Source organism: Macaca nemestrina, chromosome 9 (genome assembly GCF_043159975.1).
Source record: "Macaca nemestrina isolate mMacNem1 chromosome 9, mMacNem.hap1, whole genome shotgun sequence".
In the NCBI taxonomy this organism is placed as follows: Eukaryota; Metazoa; Chordata; class Mammalia; order Primates; family Cercopithecidae; genus Macaca; species Macaca nemestrina.
Window position 1 is genome coordinate 76342273 of NC_092133.1, and position 13109 is coordinate 76355381.

General features: G+C 40.2%; 1 long non-coding RNA gene across 2 annotated transcripts; it reads left to right on the forward strand.

The window, feature by feature from the left end:
- Window positions 1–741: 741 nt before the first annotated feature.
- Window positions 742–5932, forward strand: LOC105465941 (uncharacterized). Of its 2 annotated transcripts, XR_011607865.1 has the most exons (4): window positions 749–793; window positions 2201–2287; window positions 4622–4789; window positions 5795–5917. It is a non-coding gene; the product is annotated as an uncharacterized lncRNA (long non-coding RNA). The 2 variants fall into 2 exon arrangements; XR_011607864.1 differs by lacking the exon at window positions 4622–4789 and having other exon boundaries at window positions 742–793; window positions 5795–5932.
- The last annotated feature ends 7177 nt before the right edge of the window (window positions 5933–13109 follow it).

The window sequence follows — 13109 nt, forward strand, 5'->3', positions numbered from 1 at the left end:
ATTTTTAAATGTGTAGAAATTTAAAATATCACCTCCTTCCCGCTAAGTCAACTCACCCTAAACTCAACACCATGGGTGGTAAATCTGGGATATTTACAGGCTCTCAGTCCACACTTTCCTCCATGGGGTTAAATCATTGACTGAAGGTTGCACAATATAGCCAAAGGCCATGGGAGAGACAGAAGCAAGTCACCTTTTTCCCGGAATACAATGTCTTCTCTAAACAAATCCCTATCCCAAACAATGAAAGAGGGAATTAGAGCATTTAAGGGGAAAATTGTAGGGAAAGAAAATTCAGCCATGAAGTACTCTGGCTTTAGTTTTCTCTTGATATTTTGTCTTTCCCTTATTTGCTCTAAAAAAATATTTTGATATAAATGATTAGTACAGTTTGAGTCTGAGTATTTTAAGTGAAAGGAGAAACTAAAGTAATTACTTAGATAACAGTCCAAACTGATCCTCTCACACAAGCTTTCATTCTGAAAATATACACAATTTGACCACAAGTGTTTCACATTCGCAAATGTCTACCTAATTATTTCATCTGGGGATTTGAGAGCAGATTTTAAAAACCTTTATATGGAAGGCAGCCTCTCCACCCCTACTCTTTCCCTAAGACCAGTTTTCTATGTTAATAAATAGGGAGAGTCTTGCAGTTTACAAAGCATTCTTACAGGGGTCAGCTCATTCAACTGTCACAATGACTCTGATGTGGGGAGTGGTGACCCCATTTAACAGAGGAGGAAGCTGAGGCCCAAAGACATTAGGTGATTTATTTTGGCTTGTACAACTGGTAAGTGGCACAACACCTAAACTCAGCCCTTCTGACTCCAGGTAGTCCCCTTTTCCTATGCTGAACTGCCTACTAAAGCCATTTTAATTTTTACCAATTCAAGATAAATACCTACAAATTGTGGCTGCTTATTTATCTGCTGCCAGCTACTCTAATGCCTTCTGCTGCCATAGCTTAGAAAAAACCCTTTCACACCCTCATTTGCAAAAAGCTTAACATTGACTGTTCCAAAGCTATACCCAAAGGATCCTTGGACAATGAAGCAAACACACATCTCTAATTCCACTACTCAGTATTACCTGCTTTCACAAGAATCACTTGTAGTGAAGTACTGAGTCCAATGAATCATCAGACATCATAAAGCCTCAGAACCTGCAGCATGGGCCAGAGGCATTGTGCCACCACCCACCTCCCCACCCAAAGCAGCCCTCTACTACCTTCCTTAGAACTGCTGCTCTGCCCTAACCTCCTCCAGCAACCCCAGGGCCAATCAAACATGTTTCCTCTCCTCTCCTCTCCTGAGTATACCCCAGGCCCTTGTTATTCAGTGTGGTTCCTTAATAGCAGCCTCAGCATCATCTGGGAGCTTGTTAGGAATGCAGGCTCTGGGGCCCCACCTTAGGCTCGGAAATTAGAATCTACATTTTAAGAAAATGCCCCAGGAATTTATAAGAAATTACAATATGAGAAGCAATACCCTATAAAAAAGGACAGAGCAACTGAAATCCCTCCTCTCTGATTGTCACACCATCCATCCTTGGCTACTGGTTCTTCAGGCTCTCAGAAGGTATTATGGCCACATTCAAACCCTTCGGCACCAGGCCACCTGCTCATCCATTCCCCTAGTATATCCAAATTCAGCTTGGTTTTATAGTTTAGTAAAATAGCTTGGCTACTTTACACTAAAGTATGAATAGCTAAGTGCCTACGAACACAGTGGGTTCTGATGGAATGTTACTGAGAAATGACAAGAAAGTTTTAAAGTCAGAAAAATTTGGGTTTGTATCTCCATTCGCTCAACGATCAGCTGTGAGAATCTCAGAAGCTTAAATAACTCTCTGAACTTCCACTTTTGCCTCTAAAAATGTAAACTATTATTTATCCTATATAAGAAGGTGAAATAAAGTATCTTGTGTGCCAGGACTGGCACATAGTAGGTGTTCTCTTTCTTTTAATGAATGAACCATAACATCAGAGGTAACTGAATTTCAAAATAGTACTGACACAAATAAATATCTAGTTGGTGTCCCTCTAGCCAGTGTGGCCACATGGGAGAGACTCTGGGGCATGTAAGCATTTCTTGTGAGTCATAAAATCACATCTGCCAACCACCATCAGCCTTAACTACACTGGAAGTCACTCACTGCTCACCCCCCACCTGGTAAATTCTCCTCTACTAACTTACAGAGTCCTCTGATTCAAAAGCTGCTTCCCTTTCTCCTTCAAGAGTTTAATCAGCAAATTGAAGAAACAAAAATAACGGCAAGGGTGTAGGTAAGTTAAGATGTTTAAACTGTGACAGGCTCGTTTTTAGCTCTTAAAATTTCATTTCTGCAATAACACCAGTGTACATGCAATGAGCTAGAATGCTTATTATTCAATAAAACTGGTATGAGAGTGCTTGACTCTCTGCTTGAGAGTGGTATGAGATTACTGACTCTACTTGAAGACAATTTCATTGAAAAATCTAAACTAAAATACATGAAATAATTTTTAAAGATAATCTTTAAACTACGTAAGTTTTTCAAAACGAATAATAGTTCATTAATTTATTAAACAAAAGACCAAAAAGCACAAAGCATTAAAAAAGAGACATTTAAATAAAACTTACTTTTGCCAAACAATAAAGACCATAAACCAAGTTAAAAGACAACCAACCACCTGAGAGATTTCCCAACACATATAACCAGCAAAGAAATTCAGTAAGATAAACAAATCAATAGCAAATATTAGCAAATAATATGAACATGCAGTTCCCAGAAGAGCAAATCCATTGTCCAATAAACATAAAAAGATATTTAACCTCATGAATAATCAGAGAAAATGCTAATTAAACAACAAAAAAAGCTACCACATTGCACTCCTGCCATGGGTAAAAAATGTTGACATGTAAGATTACCAAGTGTCTGAAAGGATTCGACATAACAGGAACTCTATTCTGCAGGTAGGAGTGTAAACTAACATGACCACTTTGGAACACAATCTAGCAATATCTAGTAGCTTGAGAATGGCCACAACCTGTGCCCCGGGAATCGCCCAAGTGTGCCTTGTATACCCACCCGAGAGTAGCATTTTCTAAAGTAAGATTGCTGACCAGCAGTAGCAGCAGCATCTGGGTGCTTGTTAGAAATGCAAATTCTCCAGCCTATCCCAGATTTAAAGACTTACCTAGGAGTGCCTTTTAAGAAGCTCTCCAGCAGATTTAGATACACACTAAAGTTTCAGAACCAAGAGAGAAACTTCACACATTAGTTCTCCTGTCTTCCAACAGGAGATTGTGTCAGAAGGGTACTAGGAATCTAGTCCTTGACACATTTTTTAAGGAGAGTCTGACAGACCTTCTTTACTAGTACAGTGTCACTTGTGAGTCAAGAGAAAATGTGCAAACAATGGGATTCCCTCAAATACACAGAGATACATACATAGGTATATGTATAAAAGTAAAGCATTTAAAACACTCCAAACACCCACCAATAGAAGAACTGGTACAATGGTATGTTACACAGCATTAAAACGAAGTAGATATACATGCATCAGCAGGAATAAATCTTGAAAATATGCTGAATGAAAAAAGTATTAAGTTAAAATCACACTTGAAAAACTGTCTTATTTATGGATAAATATATATTTGTATTAAGATGTCAAATATGTATAACTGGGAATTACAGCCACTTATTTTAAGATAATGGTTATATGTGGGCCAGAAATAAGAGGAATAGCATGAAGGAGGGATACAAAAACATCAACAGTAAGATTTTGTTTTTTAAAAAAGCTGCCAATATATGGTAAAATGGTAATATTTGTTAAAGACATTGCTTATATTGTTCTGTGTACTCTTCTACATATTTGAACTATTTTACATTTTAAAATTTAAAAGTTATTCCTTATATTTGCAAATACTAGAAAGCCCTATTTCTGTTTAAGAAAAATATATTTCAAAATGACTACCTCAAAAGGCTTTTAAAATTGAATCTTTGTGACATCTAGTGGTAACATAAATAGTTACAATTTAATATACAATTATAAATAAGCTTGATTCAATGCAGTATCGATCTCAGAACAGTTGGTTTAATTTGACTTTCACAAAAATTTAATTCAATTTTCAAAAGCTTGTGCATTTGTTATTTGCTGTTTTCAGTGTTCTATTCCTGAATATATATATATGGTTTTTGTTTTTGTTTTTTTTTTTTGAGACGGAGTCTTGCTCTGTCACTCAGGCTGGAGTGCAGTGGCGTGGTCTCAGCTCACTGCAAGCTCCGCCTCCCGGGTTCACACCATTCTCCTGCCTCAGCGCCCCGAGTAGCTGGGACTACAGGCACCAGCCACCACGCCTGTCTAATTTTTTGTATTTTCACTAGAGACAGGGTTTCACCATGTTAGCCAGGATAGTCTCAATCTCCTGACCTCGTGATCTGCCTGCCTCGGCCTCCCAAAGTGCTGGGATTACAGGCATGAGCCACCGTGCCTGGCCCTATTCCTGAATATTTTTAATGGGGATGAAACTTTGGAGTAAGGTTGTTATTATCTTGTATACATTAATTCTGTGGCTCAGCTGATGGCCTCCTGAAATATGTATCAATTATGTTAATTCTAGTGTCCCCAAAACAGGTGGCACCCCTGCCATTTCCCTCCCTGGCTCAGTGAGAGCCATGGAAGAAGCTCTCAGTGTCTCTTTTACACCATGTTAGACACCAGCCAGCCAAGTGTCCCTCACAGCCAGACCAGCACCTCTGCCTGACCTGAGCACTCAAGGATCCACCATTGTTCAAGATTCAGGTTCTTCCTTGTCCTCCACCCCGATTCAATCAACTCCCAAGCCCACCTATGAAAAGTGTCAAACCCATCACTTGTTTCCTGTACAGTTCCTACAAATTGTGCATGATGTGCGAGCAGAGACCATGTTTTGTGCATATGCTCCCCATGAGAACCCAGTACAATTCTTGATACATAGTAGGCACACAATAAGTGTTCACTAAGTTAATTTCCACTGCTACAACCTAGGTACGACCTTCATTACCTTAAGCCTAGACTATCTTAACAGCATCCTGATCCTAAAAAATCCTAAGTACCACCAATGAAGCATCTTAAAACATCTCTGCAACATAACACCACTTTCTCATCCACCACTCCCCATAGGGGTTTTCACTGTATAATTTCCATCTCTATTCCCATTGTCAGCAGATGGCATCTAAATATCTTAGCTTGGAATTTAATAGGCTTCAAAACTAGTCCAGATCAACTTTATGAACTTCTCCCTCGCCACATCCCTGTACAAATCAGCTAACCTTCAAGCATCCTACAGGCATTCCCAGCATTATTTATTTCTCTGCTCACATTTTTCTTCCTGCCCACCCACAATCGATTATGTGCCTTTGTGTTTTGTTGGGTTTTGTTGGGTTTAGCCTCTTACTTCCATGAAGCTCAATATGACTTCTCTCTATGTAGAGTTAATCACAGTAGCTACCAAAGGGGTCCACTGACCCCTTGATTCACTTGCATCATTATTCATTTTCTTTCCTATGCCCTTGCTCACCATCGGGATGCATGCGTCTCAGTGGTAGGGGACCACCTCTCACACCAGTTTGTGCACTTAGAATCTAGCTAAGTCCTTAGAAGGGAGACAACTAAAAGAGATGTGTCAAAATGAGAAAAACTAGATAAAGAGTGGATGACCATTGATTGCAATTGGTATAACCCCTTTTAAAGCCTTTCATGTGGAAGGTAGCTGTGAAGGCCCCACATGATTCTAAATAATGTATTAACCTGATCTATTTTGACAAGGAACTGAAGACAGTGACAGCAGAAAAATGACTAGTTAAGAAACCGATCACTTGCAGCTTCAGAACATGAGAGAAAGAGGAGTGAATATTAGGCTCATTATATTGGTCTAGAAGCATGGCAACCACAGAAGAGTTAAGGATGACTCCCACACTATAAATTGGAGCATTTGGACAATGAAGCCACTTATTATACTAAAGAAGTGAAGAGGAGGCCAGGCACCGTGGATGACATTTGTAATCCCAGCACTTCAGAAGGATGGCTTGAGCCCAGGAGTTCAAGACCAGCCTGGGCAACATGGGAAGAACCCATCTCTTTAAAAAAAAAAAAAAAAAAAAAAAAAGTGAAGAGGATAAAAAACTTCTAGGAAAAGTGAAATAAACTCTGTTTTAGACATAGGCACTTTTTAATGCTGTTGGAATGTACAAATGTATTCAGTAGTTATATGTCAATCATAACTGGGTGACAGGACCAGTTTCAACACTTAGTGGTACAATGCTGAAAGCTACTCTTTGAGACTTCATTTCCCTATACTTTCAACACAACTCTATAAACTCCCAGGGGAGCTGTTGGCATTAGTAAGTGCTCCATGCTAGTCCCTATTCTCTCTTCTTCACCAACTTCATGCCTGACCCCTTCCCACCGAGGCACAGTCCCCACCTGTCTTGCCCCAGTCCTCACAGTATGTGTCTAAGATAGACAATGAGCATCAACCCTGGTTCTAATTTATATGCAAGCTTCCTGGTAGGGCCACAGTCCTTCCTCAACACTGACCGCTTGGCTGGGCCAAATCCTTGCAAAATCCTTTCCCATGAGCTATGCCTCTCACTGTCTCCTCTGCTACCTTGACCTCCTCCTTCTCCCACCATTGCTCAGTTCCTGGCCAGGAACCTGCTTTAAGCAAGGTCACCACCTCCTTCCCTTCAGCCACAGTACTGACACCTACCTGAGAGTACGCATGGGAGCCACGCACTCCAGGGCTGCTCCCACCTGACTGTAAACCCCTGTGGTCCTGTGACAGTCTCCCAATCCTCAGTTCCAGGGCACCTCCATTACCCGCTGACTCTGTTCTACCTCTGTGTTTGTTATGAGCTACTGGAGAATATAATAACTCTAATGAGATCTCTATTTACCTTGCACAGCACCTAGCATGTAATAGCAGTAGTAACTACTTGTTGAGTGCTTACTAAGTGCTAGGCACTGTTGTAAAAGCTTTTCATGAATTAACTCACTTAATCCTTCTCACAATCCTAAAGAGGTCAGCACTATTACTTTACTTAGTATACAAATGAGGAAGTTGAGGCAGAGCAGGCATTCATACATTTTTTTTTAATGGATAAACTTTAAGTAGTTCACAGAGTTGCCCATCAATCACTTTATTCATCCATTGCCCCAGAAGACATTGTAAAATTCATCCTCACTCAAGTACCTGACCAACCTCTGCTTTTCTTTCCTTCCTTACCAAGTGGCTCAGAGGTATATAATGCAAATTCTGCAGTGTACCCCTAACTCCTTCCAAGTATTCATCCCCTGTACCTCAAAATGTCTGCCTCTATATTTGCCCCTCCTGGAGTGGAGGAAAAGGTGATTTCCGAAGTACTTTTCTTCCTCTGATTTGTCCCACCCCCATTTCTTCTGGAACCCTGCTCTAATGCTTTGAGCTACACCTTCAGTCAACTTGCCACTTTCCTGTTACCAAAACACAAGTGAAACTTCATTTCTCCCCACAAGGAGAATCCTTCCCCAGCCCTGCTACATCTTCAAGTCACTCTCTCTTCATCACCAAACTTCTCCAAAAAGTGGCTTCACCAGCCCCTTTCCTGTCTACCAAAATTCACACCCTTAACCACAGGAGCTGAATTTCACCCCCATATCCTTAATAAAAATGGAAAAATCCTCAAAGGCCATTACAGGTCCTTCCGCACATCACTCCCATCTCCTTCCCTCCACAACATTTGCCATTCTCCTGGAAACTCACCCTGGATGGTGAGGATGAGCTTCTGCTTCTGTCCATCCACTTGAGCCTTCTCTGGTCCCACTAACTACTCTTTATCCGGTTGCTGCCTTACCCCGCCCACAATTCAAATAGACATAACCTCCCTCAGAGATCCCTGCCAGTAACTCCCAAACCTTTGCATCCATTCTCAACTTTTCTCCTGGGTTTCATTCTGCCTTTCCAACAGTCTATGAAATAATTTTACACATATATCAGCCTGCTTTATCAAATAGTAAGTCTACAACTGAAGCTTTAGTCCCAAACATGACCTCACTTCCCATTTTCTTACTGACATCCTCAATCTAAAATGAGTCCTTCTGACTGCTCTCTGTCTCAGCACACTACTTAATTTCCCTCACTGCCCCATTGTAATTTACTTTGTTCACTTGCCTCCTTTGGACTATATGTAGCATATGTTTAGGAACTATGTCTGTCTTGTTCACCATGACAAGCACACTGTCTGGTATGGAGCAACCACTCCATATGTTTTTTGTTTACTCAATATGTCTTTGTTCTTCTAGCTCTTTTCAAATTGCTCTTCTTGAAGTCACCATGTTTCCAAGCCTAAACATCAGCAATGATTGCTTTCCTTGGCCTCCTCATTGAATCACCAAATCCCGACTATCCATCCTTCCATCCTTTATAAGACCATGGCATCAGACCATTCCTTTCCATTTGCACTGCCACTTCAAAAGTCCTTTTTCAGGCACACAAAAAAAAGACTTTTTAGCCTATTTCTAAGTCTCTGACCCATCTATTCACTTCCTGAGATTGGGTCTTCCTACAAAATCAATTTGATCCCATGGTCAAAAGCCTTCAATGCCACCCAACATGCCTTAACTCAAGTCCAGACTTTTGAAGCTGGTGTCCAGATCTTTCACGATCTGGCTCCTAACAGCCTCTCTACTCCTCTGTTTTGCCAGAATCCTTTACATCTCCATAGATCTCACACGCAAAGAATGTGAAACCATGCCTAAAGAAGTAAAGTATATGAATGATGTTTTCCTTTAAAAAAGTTAATAGATATAAATCATAAAAAGGAAACAAGTAGACAATCTAGAACTGAAAAGTACAACAACTGGAATGAAAATTTTACAAGAGAGACTCAACAGCAGTTCTGAGCTGGCAGAAGAATGTATCAGAGACCAGTGGGACACCAAGTGTACCCGCATATGCATAACAAAGTTGTAGGAGAAAGAAAGGAGCAAAAAGAATATTGAGAAAATAAAATATCCTAAATTTGATGAAAAATATTAACCTACACGTCTAAGAAATTTAATTAACTCCAAGCAGGATAAACCCAAAGAGATGTACAATGAGACAAATCATAATCAGTCTGTCAAAAGATAAGAACAAAAAGAGTGAATTTTCAGAGCAGCAGGAGAAAAGTAGCTCATCACATACAAGGGATCTTCAATAAAATTAATAGCAATTTCTTATCAAAAACCTTGGAGGACAGAAGGCAGTGGGAGGACATATTCAAGGTGGTAAAAAAAGTGACAATCAATAATGCTCTACCTAGTAAAAATATTCTTCAAAAATGAATGGGAAAATATAATCTTATATTTGAAAAAACTTAAAGATGACACAAAAAACTATTAGAACTCATAAATTCAGTAAACTTGCAGAATACAAAATCAGCATACAAAAATCAGTAGCATCTCTATATGCCAACAGTGGACAAACTGAAAAAGTAATCAAGAAAGTAATGCCATTTACAATAGCTACAAATAAAATAAAATATCTAGGAATTAACCAAAGAAGTAGAAGATCTTTACAACAAAAACTATAAAACACTGATGCAAGAAATTGAAGAGGACATCAAAAAATGGAAAACTATTCCAATTTCATGGATTGAAAAAATCAACATGTTAAAATCTCCATACTACCCAAAGCAATCTACAGAGCCAATGCAATCCCTATCAAAATACCAAGGACATTCTTCACAGAAATACAAAAACAATCTTAAAATTTATATGGAATCACAAAAGACCCAGCAAAAAAAAATGTGGAGGAATTACATTGCCTGGTTTCAAATTATACTACAGAGCTATAGTAACCAAAATGGCATGGTACTGGAATGAAAGCAGACACGTAGACCAGTGAAACAAAATAGAGAAGCCATAAATAAATCCATATATCTACAGTGAATTCACTTTTGACAAAGGTGCCAAGACCATACATACATTCTCTTCAATAAATGGTGCTGGAGAAACTGGATATCCATATGCAGAAGAATGAAACCGGACCCCTATTTCTTGCCATATACAAAAACCAAATCAAAATGGATTAAAGGCTTAAATCTAAAACCTCAAACTACAAAACAACTAAAAGAAAACATTGGGGACACTCTCTAGGACATTGGAGTGGGCAAGATTTCTTGAGTAATACCCCACAAGCACAGGCACCAAAGCAAAAATGGACAAATGGGATCGAATCAAGTTAAAAAGCTTCTGCATAGCAAAGGAAACAATTAACAAAGTGAAGAGACAACACACAGAATGGGAGAAAATATTTTCAAACTGCTCATCTGACAAAGGATTAATAAGCACAATACATAAAGAGCCCAAACAACTCTACAGGAGAACTAATTATTCAATTAAAAAATGGACAAAGATCTGAATAGTCATTTCTCAAGAGAAGATATACAAATGGCAAACAGGTATATAAAAAAGTGTTCAACATTGTTGATCATCAGAGAAATGCAAATCAAAACTGTAATGAGATATCTCACCCGAGTTCAAATGGCTTTTATCCAAAGACAGGCAATAACAAATACTATAGAGGATGCAGAGAAAAGGGAACCCCCATATTACATTCCCATTGGTGGGATCTCATGTAACCCACAAATCATGTAACCCATCTCATGTAAAACATCTCATGTAACCCACAAATACATACACCTACTTTGTACCCACAAAAATTAAAAATTCATTTTAAAAAAGATTCAAGGAAAATGTGTGTTTGATGCATATGTATTTTAATGGTCTCATTTTTCACGGGGAGAAAACTTAATTACCTATATTGACAAGCTTCATATCTCCCATGCTTTTATCCATTCCCTCTTCTGGAATATTTGTCTTCCTCAAGACCAGTTCATCAGTAAAATCTAGAATATGTCAATTGAGCCTAGGAGGTCATCCAACAACAGAAAGCTTGTCAAAATAGGAACCATTTCCATCCCTACCACTGGGTGGGTCTAAAATGAGTACTGCTGCCATCAGCAAGACCCTCTAAGACTCTGAGATATAGCTCAGGGTAGCAGCTTTATTTGAGTCATCTCCCTGCAAGGACAGGAGCCTCTCTTACTTCCTCCTCCCTCTTGTGCCTAGCTCTGGCTAAGGGTACTTAATAAGACTATACCCTTCCCAGAACCACAGTGTTTCATGCTGTGACTAGCCGACACACAGAGACTTTTGCTGCCAAATCTGCCTCCAAGCCACACCCTCTGGAAACTGTCACAGCCTGTGCTGAGCCCAAAACTCTTTGAGCCTGTCTTTTACCCACAGGCCTCCATGATGGTGCCCTTTGGGCTGAGCCAGGGTCTGGAAGGACACTCTGCTCCTTGTCTCCCTTGGACACTCTTGCCTGGGTAGATGTGAATGCAGGTCATCCATGCTGGGGGCACAGTGCCTGGCAACTGAATTCACACAGAAATCATCTGTCTCTCCAGTTTTTCCTCAAAATTGTACAGAACTGGTATGACAGGATAACATTTTTAATGAAACATTTTTAATGAAACTATAATTTATCTTTTTATCTCTTCCTATTTGTCTTAATCCATTTTGTATTTCTACAACAGAATATTACAGAATGGTAATCAAGAAAATACATTTATTTCTTACAGTTTTGGAGGTTGGGAAGTCCAGGTCAAGGGGCCTGCAGCTGGTGAGGGCCTTCTTGCTGTGTCATCCCATGGCTGAAGGTGGAAGGACAAGAGAGTGCAAGAGAGCAAGAGGGGGCTGAACTCACTTTTATAACAAGCCCACTCTCACCATAACTAACCCACTTCTGTGACAATGGCATTCATCCATGTAGAAGGGCAGAGCCCTCACGACCTCTTCACCTCTTAAAGGTCTCACCTCTCAACACGGTTGTATTTGGGAAGAGAGGGGGACACATTCAAACCATAGCACCATTTAAGCAAATGGACCATTCTGTACTCATTGCCTCAAGAAAAGTACTTTATAAGCCAAAATAGAATTTTTTTAAAGGAGTTTCTCTTGGCATTTGTGTTTTCACACCTATGTCCTTAAGAATAGAATAGAAATAGAAAGGACTCACATCATAGATTTTGAAGAATTTTGTAAAGGAAGTAAGTATCCTTAGACGCCACAGAGTCTAAGGATAGACTGGAAACTTCAAAGGGGCCAGGAATGTGTGGCCTGTATCCAGTCAGATCTTCTCACCAACAGTTGCCCCAATATTTGAGCCCACTGATAGAGCCAGAAGACATGAATACTCCTTTGCACCCCAGAACTTTGTTTCATCCCATTCAATTCACTCTATGTGAACACATCCTGCAATATCCCTAGACTTTCTAAACCCCAAAGAGGAAGACAGGAATCTAGACACCCAGCTGGGCAGAGAGGTGAGGAAGGGAAAGTCCTCATATCTGTTCTTGGCTGTGGAGGAACAAGCTAAGCTGGAGGAAACTCCCCCACCAGGACAGTGATGAAACACTCCTTCCCCCATCCCAACACCATCATATAAGTGTGGCTTAAGTGGTTCTATGAAGCATCAGCTCCCAGCAAACTGGGGAGAGTTCTGCAGTTCACACCCAGGAGGAGATACCACATCTAGAGTATGTTGCACACCCTCCTGAGCCTTGCACAATGGCAGCCTCACTCACTTCTCACAGACCAGCAACTTTCTTTTCTTTTTTTTTTTTTTTTGAGACAGAGTCTCACTCTGTTGCCCAGGCTGCAGTGCAGTTGTACGATCTCAGCTCATGCAACCTTCTCCTGCCTCAGCCTCCTAAGTAGCTGGGATTACAGATGCCCACCACCACGCCCGGCTAATTTTCTTTCGTATTTTTAGTAGAGATGGGGTTTCACCATGTTGACTAGGCTGGTCTCAAACTCCTGACCTCAAATGATCCACCTGCCTCGGCCTCCCAAAGTGCTGGGAGGGATTACAGGTGTGAGCCACCGCTCCCGGCCAGCAGCTTGCCTCTCAGGCAGTCTTGCTCTTGCATAGACGCACATATTAGTTCAGCTCACCTCCCATTTGCCTCTTTTGGTTGCTTCAGCAAACTGTCCTATTTTCCCAATGGAAATGTATAAATAACCAGTTGAACTGAAGGATCCAAAATAATACTTT